Genomic DNA, 14,159 nt, shown 5'->3' on the forward strand with positions numbered 1-14,159 from the left:
GAAGGAGATGAGTGGAAAACAACTTTCAAGACCAAGGAGGGTCTTTATGAGTGGTTAGTCATGCCCTTTGGATTGATGAACGCCCCAAGCACCTTCATGCGGCTCATGAATGAGGTACTTAAGAAGTTCAAGAAATGGAAGCTCTTCTAATGGAAGTTGGAGAAATAGAAGCTCTTCAAGACAAGCTCTTCAAGTAGAAGCTCTTCAGATGTAATTTCTTGTAGAAGCTCTTAGCGAGAAATCTCTCTTATATTGTAAGAATTTGGATTTTTTCCATTTGGATAATATTCTAATGAATTTCAAGTATTAATGGAAGTTTTATGAAGCATTTTGTCATCTCTCTTGTCTCCATATTATTGCATTTTTGGTTGTGAGTTGGTACGGGTGGTGTGGCTCGTCAACAATATTAGAGTGGAGGATGTGTACAGATTCTTGAGCTATTAATAGGATAACCATCAAGTACCGATTTCCTTTACCAAGGATGGATGATCTTATGGTCTGCTTGAGTGGAGCTCAGTACTTCACAAAGATAGATCTGAAGAGTGGCTATCATCAGATACGGATTCAAGAAGGAGATGAGTGGAAAACAGCCTTCAAGACCAAGGAGGGTCTTTATGAGTGGTTAGTCATGCCCTTTGGATTGACGAATGCCCCAAGCACCTTCATGCGGCTCATGAATGAGGTACTTAAGAAGTTCAAGAAATAGAAGCTCTTCTAATGGAAGTTGGAGAAATAGAAGCTCTTCAAGACAAGCTCTTCAAGTAGAAGCTCTTCGGATGTAATTTCTTGTAGTAGCTCTTAGCGAGAAATCTCTCTTATATTGTAAGAATTTGGAATTTTTCCATTTGGATAATATTCTAATGAATTTCAAGTATTAATGGAAGTTTTATGAAGCATTTTGTCATCTCTCTTGTCTCCATATTATTGCATTTTTAGAGTGGAGGATGTGTACAGATTCTCGAGCTATAAATAGGATAACCATCAAGTACCGATTTCCTTTACCAAGGATGAATGATCTTATGGACTACTTGAGTGGAGCTCAGTACTTCACAAAGATAGATCTAAAGAGTGGCTATCATTAGATATGGATTCGAGAAGGAGATGAGTTGAAAATAGCCTTCAAGACCAAGGAGGGTCTTTATGAGTGGTTAGTCATGCCCTTTGGATTGACGAACGCCCCAAGCACCTTCATGCGGATCATGAATGAGGTACTTAAGAAGTTCTTGGGAAAAAATTTTATTGTCTATTTGGATGATATTTTAATTTTCAGCAAGACTTTGGAAGAACATTTACTGCATATTCGTAGTGTCCTTGAAAGGCTAAGGGAAGAGAAACTGTTAATTAATCTAAAGAAGTGTGTCTGTGCAAAAAGGGAGTTAGTCTATTTGGGATTTGTTATATCACCTGAAGGTCTCAAAATGGATCCAGAGAAGGTAAAAGCCATCTTGGAATGGCCTACTCCAAGGTCTGCTACTGAGGTAAGATCATTTCATGTTCTAGTTAGTTTTTACAGGAAGTTTATTAAAAATTTCAGTGGCATATGTGCACCTCTAACTGATACAATAAGAGGGGATAGAAAAGACTTCAAATGGACTGCAGTAGCTGCGAGAAGTTTTGAATTTCTAAAGAAGAAGGTGACCGAACAGCCTGTGTTGGCACTTCCAGATTTTACAAAAGTATTCCAGGTGGATTGTGATGCTAGTGGTAGCGCTATTGGGACTGTATTAAGCCAAGAAGGTAAGCCTATTGCATATTTTACTGAAAAATTGAATGATGCAAAGAAGAAGTATTCTGTTTATGATCAAGAGTTCTATGCAATAGTTCAGGCCTTAAAGAAATGGAGGCATTATTTATTTCCAAAGGAATTTGTTTTGTATACTAATCATCAGGCATTACAGTACCTAAATAGCCAAGGTAAATTGAATCAGAGGCATATGAAGTGGGTAGAATTCTTGCAGAGTTATACATTTGTGTTTAAGCATAGAAGTGGAAAATCTAACAAGGTTGCAGATGCATTAAGTAGGAGATAGCTGTTGCTTACAACAATGCAGGTTGAAGTAGTTGGGTTTGATGAACTCAAGAATTTGTACCCCGAGGATCTTGATTTTGCTGAAGCATGGAAAGCTTGTAAAGAACTTGTTGTTGTAGATAGAACCAAGTGGTTAGACTATTTGATTCAGGATGGCATGTTGTTTAAAGGTAGTCAATTGTGCATTCCAAGGAGTTCCATGAGGGAAAATCTGATTAAGGAGAAACACAGTGGAGGGATGGCAGGACATTTTGGTCAGGATAAGACCATTGCCATTCTTAGAGAACATTATTTTTGGCCTCAAATTACACATGATGTGAAGAAGTTTGTACAGAGTTGCCAGGTTTGTCAAGTTGCCAAGGGGTTTAGTCAAAATACTGGCCTATATCAGCCATTGCCTATTCCATCAAGGCCATGGGAGGACATAAGTATCGATTTTTTTCTTGGATTGCCAAGGACACAAAGGGGTAATGACTCAGTATTTGTGGTGGTTGATAGGTTCTCCAAAATGGCACATTTCATTCCATGCCACAAAACTCATGATGTTGTCCATATTGGAGACTTGTTTTTCAAAGAGGTGGTAAGACTACATGGTCTTCCAAGGAGTATAGTTTCTGACCGAGATACTAAATTTGTGGGGTATTTCTGGAGGACATTGTGGAAGAAGTTGAGAACAGACTTGAAATTCAGTTCCACGCATCACCCATAGACTGATGGCCAAATAGAAGTGGTAAATAGAAGTCTGGGCAATTTGCTGAGATGTTTAGTTGGAGATAAGCCCAAGGGATGGGATTTGATTCTACCACAGGCAGAGTTTTCTTATAATAACTCTGTAAATAGGAGTACTGGAAAATCACCATTTCAAATTGTATATGGGAATAGCCCAAGGACTGCACCAGAATTGAGGAAGATAGAACAAGGGGAGAGGACAAGTGCTGAAGCTGAGGAATTTGCTGAACACATCAAGCGTCTACATGAGGAGGTTCAAGCACACATTATCAATATGAATCAAGAATATAAAGCTAAGGTTGATCAAAGGAGAAGACATAAGGAATTCCAAGTAGGGGATCTAGTCATGGTGCACTTACAAAAAAAAAGATTTCCAGTTGGTACTTACAACAAACTGAAAATGAAGAAATTTGGCCCCTGCAAAGTTTTGAAGAAACATAACTCAGTAAATGCATATGAGGTGGAGCTGCCAGATGGTATTCACATTTCTCCCATTTTCAACATTGCAGATTTAACAAAGTATCATGATGATGGTGCAGATGAGGAGCTGGTTTTAGAGCCATGTCCAATTCTTGCTTCTAAGAAGGAGGAGATAGAAGACATTCTAGATCATCATGTGGGTAGGAGTACCAGAAATAGGCAGTATGAAGAGTATTTGGTCAAATGGAACGGACGGCCGATTGAGGACTCAACTTGGATTTCAGCAGCAGAGGTTTCCCATTTGGGATTTCCTCTACCATCCATAAAGTGACAGGGTCACTTTTCAATCTACCCTGGGTGTCTGATGCAGGAGCATCCAGAGGTATAAGGGCAATCCTGTGTCACCCAAAAAAAAATTACTTAGACTTAGTTTCTGTTTCATGTATTTACATTTTTGGATACCCATTTGGCTCAAATAAAGGTTCCAACTCTCATAGTTCAACTATCAATGCGTTTGAAAATCCCAAAAAAATAGGAGCATGTATTTGGGCCATCATTTCGGTAAACTAGAAGGTGTGAATTTGCTAGATGAATGTAATCATGATTTAGAGCATTCCAGAAAAAGAATCAGGTCAATAGGCCCCACGGTTTGAAAGTTATTGCAGTTTTTTGGGTTTTGGAGACCTCCTAAGAATGCTTCAAAGTCAGGTTTGGGGCATTAAATGACCTCGAAAAGGGTCAATGTCATGTCCCCTTTTCAAATAATTAAAAAAGAAAATCTTTGCTAAGGCAGGCAGGCCCAAGAAAGTGAAGTTTCAAAAAAAGGGGGTTAATCTTTGGAAACCGTTGGACTAATAAATGAAAATTATTATTAAAATAAGTTTCATTAACCTCTCTTGGACGTGAGTTACAGTTATGCCCTCTTTTAAGGGGTTTGGAGGCATTTTGGGCTCATTCCAGAACTTGATTTTGCTCATTCTTTGTTATTCTTCAGAGGCTGCCAAACCTGTGAAGAAGGAGACCCAAGAACGGGAGTTTGCAGGTTTCCAGGGAGACCCAAGAAAGGGAGTTTTTAGGTTTCCAAGAAGGCTAAGGATGGGAGTTTGAAGCCATTCCATGTGCATGCTCATACAGAGTTTGCCTTTGTGCTCAACAGTGCAGATTTGTGAGTTTTTCGGGTGTATTTTTGTAAGAGTTTGGTGTTTCCGGTTGAGTATTTCATATCAGTTTGGGTTGCTGCTGTATATCAGACTTTTAAATGTTAAAATAGAGCTGAATATATGTATTGGGACGTGATTAAACTTCTGTGATAGATTATTAAGTTTTTGTGGTGATTTTGGGCTATTTTGTGCTATTTTCGGGAGCCCGATGAGCATTGTTTTTGTCCTCCATTTGGGAGCTATGGTGTGCATGTTATACAGATCTAGAAATGAAATTTTATAGGCTATTATGCTCCTCAAATTTCTGTAAAAATGTCTACTTTCAGATTTATTAATAACAGGTGAAGCTGTGAAGTTTTTTGGCACCATTTTCGACATACCCGATTTGGGGTTTCTTGAGAAATTTGGTGGATCTTTGTGATATCAGTTGTTTGATTTTGAAAATCTGATTAGAGGTGTGAAATACCATATAAAATCAGAAAAGGGACATTTCAGTGGTATCAGAGCCATGATCTTGCCAGCCTGAGGGTTTGTAGAAGTTTGCATTTCAGTTTTGACAAGTACCCAGATCTTGCATGTCAGTTTTGACAACTACCCAGATCTTGCATGTCATAATTTGGTGGTTGCATGTTGCTTCTAATTAGTTTCATGTCAAAATCTATGGTTTCATGCTACTTCTAATCATTTTCATGTTAGTTCTTGGTGAATTTGGTGGTTGTAGAAGTTTGCATGTCAGTTTTGACAACTACCCAGATCTTGCATGTCAGTTTTGACAACTACCCAGATCTTGCATGTCATAATTTGGTGGTTGCATGTTGCTTCTAATCAGTTGCATGTCCAAATATATGGTTGCATGCTACTTCTAATCTTGCATGTTAGTTCTTGGTGTTTGAAGAAGTTATATCCTATTGGGGTTACACTCTACTTTATCCAGAATGGATAGGTATAGTATAGAGTCTCAGAGGGAACGATCTTGGACAATTGATAGCCAGAGTCAAAATAGTAGAAAGGATGGTTATTTAGACATTCGAGATAAACTTATGAAAATAATCCATGACATGTCTAAATAGTTGGTTGAGCACCACCGTATAAATGACATGTTATCTGACCCAGCTAAGGTGGATAAGTTGACTGGATTTCTATTTGGCAGATTTTCTCACAGGACAGATGACACAATTCCCAAGAACTTGCATGAGGAGTTTAAGAAACTAGCTGATAGCCAGGTAGAGGTCTCAGATTCTACTCTGCCAGAAGAGGTGGTGGGAAAGGATATTACACAGATTGATAGTAACGGTCAACTTGATACTCAAATTGAGACAATTGTTTACAGGTCGTCAAAGGGTGATGCCACAGGTATTCAGGATGGTATAGTTACAACAGGCAGTGACTACAGTGTAGTGGGTTCAGATGATGATTATGAGGATGTTGTTGTCTAGGATGGTGAGATACCTAGTAGAGATGAGTAGACATTGAGCATTCATGACTTTGCTGAGAAAGAGTACCAGACACAGTTAGATGCTTCATCACATGAGGTTGAGGCTGGTAGTACTTCACATGATTTGTCCAGCCAGCTAAAGGTGAACAAAGATAGTAGTGTGACTTCATTATCTCATCATGACAGGTATGTGGAGTTAGTTGGTATTGGTCATATTACTCAGGTGAGGATTTTGCTTGAGTTACCAGTTGATTCTAGTTTACGGATATGGACTCGAGATTGTTATATTGGCATTTGGGATTCAGTTGACTAGAGATCTTTAACACTTTTTGGTAGCAGTGTTTGTTTGGGTGCTATCATGGATTTGATTAGCAAATTACACGGTGTTGTCTTTTCTTGTGCCAGTATCTTGTTTGATGTTGGTATTAGTTTTTATACACCAATGTTGGGCTTTGTTCATATATCCAGTCGACCATACTTGCTGGAATGTGTTGATGATATTTCATATTTGGCAGTGTGTAGAGATGAGTCCCAGGATCATATTGGCATTGATGACATCCAGGAGGATGCAGTGGGTAGTTTTTAAGACTTAGTTTCCTTGCGTACAGAGGAGTTGGACAGCAATGCTAATGTTTTTTATACTCCTTATGTTGATATGAGCTTTAGATTTGATTCACAGGATATGGATGGTAATACTCTAGAGACTAGTAACTTTGAGGACACTCCTTCAGACAGTGCATCAGAGGAGGTTTGTAGGAGACAGTCAAGCCAGTACCATCATGTGTCTAATCAGTTGAGAGTTAGTGACCAAGACATTGCTATCACTTGCCAACATTTTGATGCTGCTCGTCAGTTGTTAGCAGTTTATGGATGGGGTTCTCCTACTAGTGATGAGCAGGGAGGAAGTTATCTTTCATTGACAGAGATCCACTCTTTATGGGAGGCTATTCGTATTTTGAGACAAAATTATATGCAGTTGGTAGCCGACAGAGATTATCTTATGGAGTGGGGTAGTATAGCATATGATGCATTGTTGACCAAGGAAGATGAGGTGAGTGAGCTTACTGAGCAGCTTGAGGTGACTTCTGAGATTCTTGAGAGTACACAGTTGGCTCTCAAGGAGTCACAGTTTCATTTGGCTAAGGTGACCATGGAGTTAGAGCGACTACAGTCTTTACCTGATTCTATACAGTCACAAGCTATGGTGTTTGGTGATCTGAGGATGTCCATGGCCGAGATTGTTAGAGACAGTAGAGATGGGGATGCATCCATCCTTGATACTAACATTGGCATATCAGGTTCATTCCCACTAGAGTCAAGTTCAATTGAGTTGGGTGCTGTAGCAGATTTTTGTGGTATGCCTAACATGGTGGTGACCTCTAGCACTAATGGCACGAAGACTAGAGATGTTGTATCAAAGACCATGTGTGATGTTGGTGAGATGATAGTTGGCATGGTTCCTACTAGTAATACTACTCCCTTCGCAATGTCTTCAGAGGTAGTAGTCAGTTCCAACTTGGTTAATGATCGATTGCAGTTAGTTACATCTGGATTGCAGTCTAAGCCACTGACTGAGATTGGTGCATTCTATCGGCATTACACTATGAGGTATGCTCATCTATCTACCTTTGATGACCATGTTGATGAGATGATGATACAGAGATGTACTTTGGTTCCTAGTGCTTATCATCAGTTATGGGATAGTTTGATGCCTCGGGATGAGAGTTGTGATGGGCATGACATGGTGATAGGTCCTGCAATTGACAGCTTGATAATACATGACTTAGAGCAGGAGTTTTGGAGTGATGCTTCAGCAAGTGTTGTTATTGATTCTACTCCTTTGGCTATGACATCTCCTAACTTAGCTAGTGATCAGTCACAGTGGGTTGTATCACTTGTTCATGGTGAGCTGTTGACTGAGGTTGGTTTTTTTAATCAACATTATATTGCAAGGTATGTACATCAGTTAACAATTGATCCTTATGCTGAGGAGTTGATGGCAGGAAAATTTGGTTTGGGTTCCATTTCTTGTTGTTTATCTTGTGATGGCTTTTCACCATCAGGGGTGCATAGGAGTTATGGTTATGAGACAGTGGCCAATAATCTACAGAGTTGTGTTGACTGCAGGAGTTGTACAATGTGTGGATTCTCCATACTTGGTATAGTTTCATTTGAGAGCCTTCACCATTGTTGCAGAGTTGGATTGTACATTCCATATAGGCCAGTGGAATGCATTGATGGTATTTACTATGTTGGTAGTCCACTTTACTTGGGTTTTGATATTCTAAGAGTTTGTGTCTCATCGGTTTTTGACTGTGGTAATGGTGATTTTGGAGTTTGGTTGAGCTATAATTGCCAGTTTGACTATGGATTCCTCTTGGTCATATTGCAGAGGATCTTACAGGAGCCTGTGTTAATTGGTAGTAGTATAGTTCATGACTACATTTGGGATCCAGGTGGATTGATTGGTTTATTGTTCAGCCATTGCTTGAGGACAAGCAATGATTGGGAGGGGAGGACTTGTCATGTCCCCTTTTCAAATAATTAAAAAAGAAAATCTTTGCTAAGGCAGGCAGGCCCAAGAAAGTGAAGTTTCGAAAAAAGGGGGTTAATCTTTGGAAACCGTTGGACTAATAAATGAAAATTATTATTAAAATAAGTTTCATTAACCTCTCTTGGACGTGAGTTATAGTTATGCCCTCTTTTAAGGGGTTTGGAGGCATTTTGGGCTCATTCCAGAACTTGATTTTGCTCATTCTTTGTTATTCTTCAGAAGCTGCCAAACCTGTGGAGAAGGAGACCCAAGAACGGGAGTTTGCAGGTTTCCAGGGAGACCCAAGAAAGGGAGTTTGTAGGTTTCCAAGAAGGCTAAGGATGGGAGTTTGAATCCATTCCATGTGCATGCTCATACAGAGTTTGCCTTTGTGCTCAACGGTGCAGATTTGTGAGTTTTCCGGGTGTATTTTTGTAAGAGTTTGGTGTTTCCGGTTGAGTATTTCATATCAGTTTGGGTTGCTGCTGTATATCAGACTTTTAAATGTTAAAATAGATCTTAATATATGTATTGGGATGTGATTAAACTTCTATGATAGATTATTAAGTTTTTGTGGTGATTTCGGGCTATTTTGTGCTATTTTCGGGAGCCCGATGAGCATTGTTTTTGTCCTCCATTTGGGAGCTATGGTGTGCATGTTATATAGATCTGGAAATGAAATTTTATAGGCTATTATGCTCCTCAAATTTCTGTAAAAATTTCTACTTTCAGATTTATTAATAACAGGTGAAGTTGTGAAGTTTTTTGGCACCATTTTCGACATACCCGATTTGGGGTTTCTTGAGAAATTTGGTGGATCTTTGTGATATCAGTTGTTTGATTTTGAAAATCTGATTAGAGGTGTGAAATACCATATAAAATCAGAAAAGGGACATTTCAGTCAAAAAATGGGGGATGAGAAAAGCTTGTCCATAGGGCTATAGAGCGCTTCGAGAGATTTCTGAAAATGTAAATGGTTCATCAATCGGAGCTACGATTCAAAAGTTATGCCTCCCGAAAGTTCGGCTACCGTTTCTGGATTCTTCTAGATTTGCACCGACTTCTAACATAGCTTCTAGAACCTTCTATTTTGTCGGTGGATTCCTACTAGCACTTTCTAAAATGTACTCCTAGTCCTTAACCCTCCGAGGTCTATTTAAGGAGATTTCTGGCATTGTAAAAGGCAGTTCGGATTGGAGCTTGAGAGGAGGTGCTAAAAGGAGAAATATTCTCTAGATTTATGTTATTGTAAGCCCGTAGGGCATGTTTTGAAGTTTATTTTCTCTGCACTATTTGTACTAGCTTATTTTCTTAGTTAATATAATTTCCCTTTTCTATTGTGTCCATTTTGGTTGGGTTGTGTCCCCATCAAAAACTATATTCAATATGCCTCCAAAGAAGGTGTTCTCTAGATAGGAGGATTATTTGGCCAAGAACATCCATGACGACCTTCTTGAATTCCTCCTTGAGTCCACAAATGAAATTGTGAAAGTGAAAAAGTTAACCTCATTAAACCCTAGACTACGAAATTGCAGATGAGTTATACAATAGGGGGAATTGGTTAGGGATGCCAAAACTTCTCAAAATGGGCTTTCTTTGTTTAAGAAATGGTTTTTAGAAATGAATTATTTGCCTCACATGCCAATATCTTGAACTTTAACTTAGTAAAGCTAGTAGTTCCAAGTGTTTTTTATGGATTATGACCTCTTGGAAGCTATTGCAAAAGCTTATGATCAAGCAATTAGAGTAGTAAGGAGAGTTGATGGTGAGCCACTGGTTGCAATTAGCCCTTAAGAGAGTCACGAGGTATTTGGTCTAGAGCCTCTGGCAAAATATCATTCGCCCATTGACCTACAAGAGTTAGAAAAAGGATTCAATTAGGTAGGGTGCATTGAGGGCACATATAGGCACAATTGGGAATTTGCCAGTGATTACAAAATCCTCTAGGGAACCTTTTAAAAAGGAATATTTCACTTCCCGGGCTATGGAGACATACAAGACTTTGTGTCGAGTTTTTGGTGAAGATGAGCAGAATGTCATGCCCATTAGTTTTATGTACATGATCACTCATATTTCTTCCTTTGGTGTGGATGTTATTTTTTTATCTTACCTCCTATTTAGCAAAAGAAATTCACATAGGCCTAGGTTGGATTGCAAAAGGCAAGGTAGATAAATTTTTTGGTTACTATTCATTGTTGATGCATATGTTTTTGTTCAAAGGAGGAGCTTATTTTGGTAAGGAAATAAAGTTGAATAGAGAACAGGATGGAGAAGCACTGCCAATCTAGTTATGGAGTGCAAATATGACATGGGATGTGAAAAAAGATAGTTTTGTCAAATTTGATGGGTACTCTGCCTCAAAATTGAGGTGCTTTTTATTAAGTGACAATCCCAGAGCACCTAAGGTGCTGATAAGTCTTATTAGGCCCATGGATATCCTATTGGTTTGAAAGTATCACATAATTATGGAGACATTATTCCATACTCTATTTCAACCATTTTTATGATTTATGGTTTCAGAGGAACTCCACATGTATTGCCCTACAAGGTGCCATTAAAGGTAGGGATAGCTCAATTTTTGTGGCAATTAGGAGGATTAGAGGAAAATTATTTGGTGAAAAGGGGTAGAGGCTCAATTTTCCCAACTTGCACTGTAGCTCACCAATTTGTGATTACAAAAGGTTGTTGGCTATCCCTTTATAAAATACTAGACTAGTATAAGATGGTTGTGTCTCATTCCCATTTTTTTGACACTAAGGGATTTTATGACTTGGATTTTAATCACAAAGCTAAACTTGGAAAAGTAAAACATGAGTCATGTTACCCTAAGGACATAATAAGAAATGAGTTCTCCTTGCAGGAGTAAAAAACCAAGAAATAAAAGTGAAGGGTTTTCTCAAGGGTTTTAGAATTTATACATTGTTTTGATGAAGATTATAGTCCTCTAGATAATGCTAGTACAAAGGTAGATAGGATCAATAAGCTCATGATTAATTTTCCTAAAATAATGGAAACTATGAATGACAAAAAAAATATTCTTTATTAATGCTTACCCAGATAAGGCCAAAGAGGCTATGAGGAAATTGGCATTCACTCCTAATGTAGGGACAGAGATTTGCTTGTCCAAAAGAGGTCAGGTTATACTCTAATATAAAATAAGAAGCACATTGTGGATAAGGGAAAACAAATAATAGGATCCACTAGTGTTGTCTTGGAAGAGAGAACTAATGAGCCCTCTCCTAAAAAGCAAAAAATAATGAAAGAACAAGGTCCTCACATTGAGGAATATTCACCTAAACATTCGCCTTTGCATATTGGAGAGGAACAACTTACTAGAGAGAAAATTGAATAGCTCAGGTGAAAAAGGGGAGATTTTATTACTCAAGAAAAATTAGATGAAGGATACCCACAGGAACCTCCTATGCCAAGCTTAGATTTAACAATGGCAGATGATAAAGGAAGGGAACTGGATGTTATGATAGAGCAAGCTAGTCATCAATTTTTGTCAAATGATAGTTTTGTTAAATCTAGAGCCTTCCACCAGTTTGCATGGAGAGAAAACATATGAAAATATGAGGGAAAATGTAATAAGTTAAGAATAGAGCATCCAGAACTGGAGGAAGCGGTCTTGCAGAATCAAGTAAAAGAAGAGATGATGGAAGAATTCCAAAGTATAACCACTGAAGAGGGGAGGCAGATGGTGAAAGTATCAAATATTTTAATGCCACCCAATTGGGATATAGTAGATGCTCTTATTTTTAATTCTATTTCAAATAAGTTGGACTTATAGGATCAAGACAAGAAAGAATTCCAAGGAACTACATTCAATGAGGATTAGGCTACCTTAGTTATTTGGTTGTTAAGGAAAGGATCAAGGGCTACTTCATCACAACCAAACAACTCTGGATTAATGGGAAATATCTTTGTAAAGAGAGTAGAAGATACCACCCATGTAGAGGCTGCAAATATGAATGTTGGAACATCTCACTTTGTTTTGGCTATTGCAAAGAAAGAGTAGAAGGCAATGTTTGAACTACAAAGTAGGTATAAGAGAGTTTTGGAAGCTTATAATAAAGAATTCTAGAAGAGAATTGAACTTGAAAATAAGATGTTGGAGAGGTCTACTAGGCCAAGGATTACATATCCTCATCCTCCAGTGGAACCTTTTAAATCCACTCCTCTCATAGAAATGCCAAACACTCCATAATGGCCAAACTATTACATAGCTAAAGATTTTGAAGAAGAAAAGAGAAAAGTATGGGTACTACATGTAGAGTTGAATGTGCAATATGAAGAAAAATTGAGAAAGGCTCTCATGTATTTGGTAGATAAAATTGAATGGCCATTTTTTTATAATCTAGTAGAAAAAGTAATAAGCTTTTGGGTTGAAATAAAAGCAAGTGATGAGGCGTTGAAACCTATTGTCAATAGGTGGAGTAAGAGGAGAAAGGAAATCACATTCTTGTGCTACTCTATCATAAGGTCTACACATGATCACATTGAAGTAACTTATGATCTTTCTCATGATCTCCTAGAATTTGATGATAAGAGAGTTGAGCTACAAAGAAGAATTGTTAACTATTTAGATAAGTACAAGAGTAGGAAATTTGGTTTATTACCATTTGGTTTGGATAAGAAAAATAAATTAAAAAATAAACATGAATGGGCTAAAGAATTAGATGATCTATTTGGTTTAAGAATGAATCAAGTCATAAATGAAAAAGGACATGCATGATGGGCAGACACAACAGAAGAAATAGTGAAGGCCCAATTATTCTTTGATTCTTTAAAGAAAGATTTTGTTAGTATTGATAAAGAGGCAAAATATGTAATAAAAAAGCAAAGAGATATTCTACAATTTATTTGGCTAGATGACACCCTCTTTGACAGGTGGATGGTTGATATTGCTTCTGATTAGTAGTGGGAAGAGGTTGAGGGTAATCAAGATGAGATGAATTTAGATGAAATACAGATCATTGATACACCTTCGAAAGATCAGAAGAGAGAACAAGACAAAGAAGGGCAACCATCTCATGTGGAATGTACCTTGGGTCAGATGGATGATGTGGCAAAAATGAAACCAAATATAATTGTCACCTTGGTAGTACACAATGATGCAAATGGAAATGCTAGAGTAGAGGTGAATTTGCAAGAATCAAAGCCTGACACATCATTGGAAAACTTGATAGCTACATATACCAAGGACTCAGAATAACTAAAATCCAATCATGGGTTTTGTAGCATTTGAAACTATAATAGAGAAGGGGCCTACCAAAGGAATAGTCTGATATACAAGTTTTTTGTTACACAATTTTTTTTGTCTTTTCGTGATAGATAAATGTAAATATCTTTTGTCTAGTAGACATTTTTCAATTATGTATGCCTAAAGCTTGTTGCATCTCACTCTATTTAAGTGAGATTCCAAGGCTAGAGAAGCGTATGATTTCATTGTTAATTTTAGTCTATATTGAATATGGTTCAGCTCAGTTTACTAGTGCAAACTTATGATGGATCTTTCTACAAATAATAAGGAAAATAGTGATGTTATTAGGGTCTGATGTCTTCTCTAAGAGTTATTCTAAGTTTTATTACAATTGTATACAATTTTCAAAGAAGATTAATACAAAGTGAATTGTCCCCATATCTATTCTTGCTGAATTTTTTCTCCTTTGTTATTACTTGGTCATTCTGGTGTTTTGTGAGTAAAGCTTGTCCAATTGAATGCAATTCACTTAGATTGTATGTCAATTCATTATTGTTGTTGATTCAATGAATTAATTAAATGTTCTAGTGAGTTTGATAGGATTGCTAAGGTAATAGGAAGGATGTCTATAAGGATAAATTCTAGTAAAA

The sequence above is a fragment of the Cupressus sempervirens genome, chromosome 11, assembly GCF_028749045.1.
Source record: "Cupressus sempervirens isolate cs-2001-9-10 chromosome 11, ASM2874904v1, whole genome shotgun sequence".
Taxonomy (NCBI): Eukaryota; Viridiplantae; Streptophyta; class Pinopsida; order Cupressales; family Cupressaceae; genus Cupressus; species Cupressus sempervirens.